At 36.2% G+C, this 7,498-nt stretch overlaps 1 protein-coding gene and 1 pseudogene across 3 annotated transcripts in view; one reads left to right on the top strand and one right to left on the bottom strand.

Annotated features, from left to right (window-relative positions):
* The window catches only part of CNTN4 (contactin 4), a 974,474-nt gene that overhangs the window by 640,545 nt on the left and 326,431 nt on the right, over positions 1–7,498 (bottom strand). The window lies entirely within an intron of this gene.
* Positions 1,035–1,191, top strand: LOC119468049 (annotated as a pseudogene).

Here is a 7,498-nt window from a genome sequence, read left to right as displayed (position 1 = left end):
GTAATTAGTGTGCCAGAGATATCATCTACACTACCATGTTCACTTCAGCATTATTCATAAAAGCTAAAATATGAAATCAATCTTGGTGTCCATTATCAGATAAATGGATAAAGAAAATGTGGGGTATATATATATATATATATATATATATATATATATACACATACACATATACATACATACATACATATATGAACGCACACACGGTGGAATACTATTGGCTTTACAAAGAGAGGAAAATGCTGTCATACCTGGCTCTTTCTAATGCTGAAGTTTCAGCTTAGTGCTATTTCCTCAGAGAGACCTTCACTGAAAAAACTCAAGTAAGCCCTCTCTTTATTCTCAATCATTTTTTTTCATAACATTAATCACTTTTCATGATTAATATTAATTTTTGTCTGTTTCTCCAACAGAATACGCACTTATGAGTAAGGACCATGTTTGCTTTTCCAAACATCTAACATATACAAAATGTTCCATAAGTATTTTATTGGACACAAGAATGTATAAGCACAGCAATGGAAGGGAGGAAGACATAGTTCAGGTGATATTTGGGTATGGATTGGGCAATGGCAGATGTTTAGTTATGCAAATAAAGCTGGTAATGAAGAGGTGAAATTCACCTGGACCACTTCCACATAGGTGAATCAGAAATGAGGAAACGAAAATATTCTGGCTTCAATATTACTTGGCCATTGCTTTTGTAATGAGAGTTACAGTGACCAGTCTTTCTGGATGGTTTGCCATTTGCAAGGCATGACAGATTAACTGAAGTCAATCACATAGATGAGATAATCTGGCCTATTTTTAAAAATTTCCGCTTAACTCAGGTTTACTCTTTATTTTTATTCACCCAACTATTCCTTTAGTGTTTCAATTGTTTTGAATTTATAAATAGGCTCCTTGCTTAGCTAACCTTGATTCAGCCTTCAGTTGTTGGTGCAAAAATTCCTTCCTCGGGAAACCTTCACTGACCAGATAACTACACACTTTTCTAATTCCCTGTACTTCTTCCTACATAATAATAAATTTGCAGCTTTGCGCAGTGGCAGTATCGTAGCCAATGAGGTTTATCCAAGGTGCGATTATTGCTAATTGAAAACTTTTCCCAATGCCCCGCCGTGACGACTTGCAATAATAAATTTGTGTGCTTATCCAATTTCTAATAGTTTCTATATCCCTGAGCTTAGGGTCAGCATATTCCTTTGCTCTCTACTGTGTCCCCAGTGGCAAGCATAGTGACTGGCACATAACATGTGTTCAATTAGTATGAGTTGATTGAACTAATTATGGTTCCTCTTATATGTTTCATGGACTTTCTTCTTTTAAAAAAAGAAAGTCAAGTAAACACAATTAGATAAAATTCAGTTTAATGTGTCACTTTTGTAAAACAAAAAAGTAGAGATATTTGTATTAAAAGCACCTTTTCAATGTGCCCTATCCCATTCTCCTCCATAAGGGAAGATACTTTTGCTTCAAAATGTATTCTTTGTATTTACCTACATACATGTACATATAAAAAGCTATATATATATATTCTTGAAGATATTAAATAAAGACAATCACAATATGCATCTTGCTCTATAGGCTGCTTTTCTCACAGACATATACATCACTTAATAACAGAATATATTGGCTTATCTTATTTTTAATGGGCTTATAATATTCTACTGTAGGTGTGGACCATACCTTTTGGAACCTTTCCCCTATTGACAGACTATTAGACTATCCACAATTTTTTTCCTATTACAAAGCTACAATGAGTCTCTCTGAATATGCTTCATTATATACATTTTTAATGTTTTTAAATTATAGTCTTAGACCACAAAAAGGCTAGGTAAATATTTTTTCTTAAAGTGTACCACATTGTGGATGCAATGCCCCATTTATTTTACAAGGTTATCAAGTCTAAAGGTTGGATATGTGAGATAATTAGCATTATGAGTCAATTCTAATTTTCATCAGCAACTTGGAAAACCCATGCGCAGTTTAGATGTGTCTCTTGTATAATTTGAGCACAGCTGTCTTCTTGAGCTATCCTGTGCCCAAGGGTGATGAAAGAAAATCTCAATCAAAAGAAATATAAATGTTAAAATAACAATACATGTAGAATTATATAAATATATTTAGCCTTTTCCAAAAACTGATTAGGATATTCTCCCAGCACAACAGTTGTAACTAAAGTATTGCTAAATATAATGCACTTCTAGCTGGGGCAAACTAATGGAACACACATTATTTTAAATTTGTTCCCAATAATAACTGAGAAAGTCAACAACAAAAAAATGTATTTAAAATGGCACATTCTAATTATAAGAAGCTAAACTACCTCTTTTATGAGAATTTTGACAGGATGTAAAAATTAAATGGCAAGAAAATAAGAACTATTACTCCCACCATACTCTAGAACAATGTCCAGCACCAATTATTTGATCAGTAGTTGACAGAATTTATGAATGGTAAAACTACCCAGTAGGAGGCTTTGTAATTAACAGGATATTAAAAGAGAGCAAAAAATTCATTTTGGAAGAGATGAAGCTACAAAATTTCAAATAGCTAGATAGCAATCTAATGATTATCCACGTCATCAAAACTTCTTTAAATACACAAACACTGAACTTAATATTAGCGAAACCAGAGCAAAATCTTAATCAATATGTCTTCTCTTTTTTTAGTGAATGTTAAAGTACATTTTAGTCATGTTTATTAATGCATCTATTTTGGGCAAAAAGGATTCCACGGAAGCACATTTCAAAAAGAAAAAAAGAAGTTTTCACGCTGTCTTTCAGAAACCACTGACTTTCTGTTTGCAGCATTGAGAAGTGTGTCTAGATGAGCATGATCAATGTTCATTAAATGCACTAAACTGACAGGTACACAAAATGGCACCACATGTTTGTGCATCTGAGCTTTCTATAATGAATAAATGGAGCGTGTGATCCCGAAGGCTGCTGCACCAGCCATAACTTTGTATTTGACACTTGACTGCTCTTAGGAGTTTATTTGTCAAAAATTGTCCATTTGGAAAAAATAAATAAAGGCAACAACTTGTGAGGCTTTCCAGAGGACAGTTACACACAAGCTGCTTAGAAACACCACTTCTAGAAGTCAGATTGTTCTGAGATGAATCAATTATTTATTTTATTGGTTATCAGTTCATCACTGTTGGAGTTCACTCTAAGTTCATTCCATTCAAACAATGCAATTGCTTTACATGCTAAAATCTTAAGTTAATGTGAAAAAGAGTGCAACTAAAGCCAATGCTGCCTTTTCAGTTTGGCATGGAAATTCAAATTCGGCACTAAACATCCAGGACAGGTGGCAAACAGGGAATAAAAGAAATTTACTTCCTGGACAACACACCGCGAACTAATTTCCAGGAAATGTTATATCTCATTACCTGATAGTCCCCTCCATCCCTACGTGTGATAAAGCAACCCTTTGAAACCATGCCACACTCAGGCATTTGGGAAAACAGAGTATCAGCAGCTCTCTCTTTATGTCAAAAGGTCTCTACATTTTGTGACAAAGAGCTAAATCTATTTCTTCCCAATTCCCAGTTATTTTAAGGATGTACAGAGATTCAGGAAATCACTAAAATAAATTCCTGTATCCCATCTAAACCAGAAATAATAACAATCTATAGAGAAGAAGGGATTGGCAGCGAAGACCAGCTTATAAAGCAATGGTTTTAGATGTAAGTACTTGATCCTAAACTTTGCCTATCTTCCTGATATAAGCTGTCAGGAATCCAAATAGTACTCACTATTACAAATCACTTACAACTTATAATTGAGAAGGTGCCTTTGGTTTCTAGAGGCTGTGAAAATGATAACATCTGTTTGGAGTTGGAATGAACCTTGTATATTATCAAATTCAGATGTCCCATTTTATAAAAAGCTCTAAAGCCCAGGTCTCCTAACTCCTGAACTACCATTGTGTTTCTACCATCGAAACGAATGGAAAGAGGGAGAAGGAGAGTTCCTTAAATGTAATTGGTATTGGAACCCAGGTTAAGGAGCCGAGGCTAACACAAATTGACTTCAAAAACTGGTCTGCATTTCTCCTCTGGCCCGTGCTCTAGATGTGGTTAAAACCCCTTTCTAATTCTGCACAACTTCATTTCTAGCGAAAGTCACTTAGTGACATCTTGTGCTTCTTTTTGTTATTTTATTTTCTGAGTACAGAAAGATAAACTTATCCATAGAAGCTAATTACAGAGGCAGGATTAAATAGTGGCTAGGAGTACAAAATCAGGTACACTAGTGTTCAGATTTCATGTTTTATGAATGACATCTAAAAGAAAGGGAAAAGTACAAATTCTCTCCCAGACTCTTACTTCCTAGTGTGTGGCTGAGCAAATTATTCAATCTCTCTATGACTAAAGTTTCTCATTAGTAAAATGAGAATAGCACTGTTAGCTCAAAAGATGAGTATTATCACAGAGAAATACTGTGAAGTACTTAGCATTTTTCTTAACAAAGTAAATATTCGATACTCAGCAATTATATCACAAATAGTCTTGGTGTTTTCCCTATCTTCAATGAACAGATGTTAGACTTTGGGGAGGACATATGTGTCATTCAATAGAATGCCCACTGAAGATGTAAAAAGGGCTTCAACTACTGATTGTCTAGTGCTATCCATTACAACAGAGCAGAAGAAAATTAATCAAGATTGACAATATGAAGGCTGGGGCTGAGCGCGGTGGCTAATGCCTGTAATCCCAACGCTTTGGGAGACCAAGGTGGGCAGATCACTTGAAGTCAGGAGTTCTAGACCAGCCTGGCCAACAGAGTGAAACCCTATCTCTACTAAAAATACAAAAATTAGCTGGGTTTGGTGGCACATGCCTGTAGTCCCAGCCATTCAGAAGCTGAGGCAGGAGAATTGCTTGAACCCAGGAGTGGAGGTTGCAGTGAGCTGAAATCATGCCACTACACTCCAACCTAGGCAACAGAGCCAGACTCCTTGTCAAGAAAAAAAAAATGAAACCCTCTGAAGGGTACCCACCCTAAAGCTCACTCCCAGTTACCTCTAGTGTCTCACAAGAAGGCACTGCTTATTACGCAATGGTGGTCATTAAAGTACTGGGGGAGGAGTAAACTGGGACTGGAATGTCAAAAAGGTACTTGAAGCAAGGGCTGTTTCTGCAAACTCTTTCAACAGGGCAGGCTCTTGCCAGCTGGGCATGGGGTGTGCCTTAGTCTGAGTTTTCTCAGAAGAAAATGTGTACTTCAAAAACAGGCTAACACAGATCATTTAAATGGAACTGCTGAGTAATGAACATTTATTTTACTAAGGCAAAAGGTGAAGTACTTTCTTTTTCTGACAAAATACTCATGGCCATCTCTTGAGGTAACAGTGCTATGCCATTTTACTGATCAGAAACTTTAGTCACAGAAGCAGATTCTAAAACAAATATTACATAGTTTATTTAAGAAGTGCAGGCAGTGCCAGAAAGAAAATGAGGAAATGACAAAGCGGAGTAAAGTCATCTAGTAAAGGATATTCGGCTGGGCCTGGTGGCTCACGCCTCTAATGCTTTCTGGAAGGCCAAGGAGGGCAGATTACTTGGGGCCAGGAGTTCGAGATCAGCCTGGCCAACATGGTGAAACCCTGTCTCTACTAAAAATGCAAAAATTAGGTGAGCACGGTGGCACAAATCTGTAGTCCCAGCTACTCCCTCAGGCAGGAGACTGAGGCACAAGAATTGCTTGAACCTGGGAAGCAGAGGTTGCACTGAGCTACATCACGCCACTCACTCCAACCTGGGTGACAGAGTGAGACTTCCTCTCAAAGGAAAAAAATATATATTCTATTAAAGCAGCTAATATAGCAGGTAACCCTGCAGAGAAACTCTGACATGGAATAAAGCACAACTCACAAAGTTATCCTACCAGAGAGGTGAGAGAGCTGGGTATTTATACAGCATCTCTTGAAAATCATTAATTGAGGACTATTCTTAGGGGGTTTTCATTCTCCTGATTTAAAGTTCACTTATGCATATTAGCAGTGCAATTTCCCAGTTTTTGGAAAAAATGCCGAGGAACAGATATGCAGATACCAGGAGTTAGAAGCTTTTCTCAGAAACACAATTAAAGGTCTGAGGCTTATGGACAGGGCACTGACAGTACCAGCTGCAGGGAGTCATAATGCTTGCTTTTACTATTACACTGTATGAGGATCAAATCCTAGCAAATTCCCTGACTCTACATGCCAGACTGTCATCATGTTGCCAATGACCGTGGCTTTTGGCAGCATCCACACCTGGGACAATTTGACATGTATCTAAAAATTCTAGTCATCAAGTGCAGTAATTATAAATATTTAATAGTCTGAAACCATAGGGAAATAAGTATGTGTGCTGACGTACTTGTGTATGTTTGCATGTATAGGAAGAAGAGAAAAGTGGGTCCTGGAAACCACATGGATATTTGTAGAAACATGATTATTCCTTGAAAGATTTGGTGAATTCATTTAATACAAAAAGGCATTTGGTTTTCTACAGGTTTCCTTACATATGTTTTGCTTCCTCATCATCTTCTGCATGACACTATGTTATGTTTGTTAGTGCAAGTAAGTTTTAAAAATTGGTTGAAAATTACATTTTATTCACACAATGCTTTTTGACATATAAGTGTTTTATCTTTTAGTTGCAGACTTCTCTATTTGCAATGTTATGTCATCCATATTACATTTCACTAAGATGCCAGCATCTGAGTCATTGAGTGTGAAGGGACTTACAGAGATCAGTTTATTCTGTCCCCTGCCTAGGAACAAATAAATGTTGAATATATCCTGAATACCTGAGAATCTCCAGAGGTAAATTTACCCACTCCCACCTCTTTATTTCTTGATAGGACATTCCAAGCTCTTTACTAACTCTATCCTAAATACTATAAAGTCTTAACAAAGTTGAAGAATGTCCTAAGACACAGAAAGCTTCATTAGAGTGGAATGTTACCTATATTCGTTCAAGCTCTTCGCCCAATAGAATTTTTAATACATAACTCATGTCAAGAGGTTACCTGTTATATGATTGATCACTTGCAATAATAGAATATTAACTATTGCTGAAAGCCACTTATATTTGCTGTCATAAGGAGCATCCAATTTTTAGAAATCCTTTTTAAATGTGAGCCATATAGCCGTTTAATTTCAACCAAGTAATCTTTCTCATGAACCCTGGAGTGATTTTAAAATAATTCAACTTTTACTGTAAGATTCTGAGGAAGGTCTTTAGCTTTTGGGGCCCAGTGTCCTTGTCCTGGCATGAGATCCAAGGCTCCTTGCGTCCTACAGATTGTATGTTTCTTTCATCTCCTGGGATTCTCTAAACACTATGATACAAATATCATGAACTATAAATTATTCCATTCTTTCACAATGCAAGCCAACATGGATTTAAAATGTTATTGATTACTTTCTTTTTTTTTTTTTTTTTTTTTTTTTTTTTTTTTTTTTTTTTTTTTTTTTTTTTTTTTTTTTTTTTTTT

This window comes from Cebus imitator, unplaced genomic scaffold (genome assembly GCF_001604975.1).
Source record: "Cebus imitator isolate Cc_AM_T3 unplaced genomic scaffold, Cebus_imitator-1.0 Scaffold371, whole genome shotgun sequence".
NCBI lineage: Eukaryota > Metazoa > Chordata > Mammalia > Primates > Cebidae > Cebus > Cebus imitator.
Note: the sequence above shows the minus strand (reverse complement) of the source record. Positions and strands in the feature narration are given on the sequence as shown.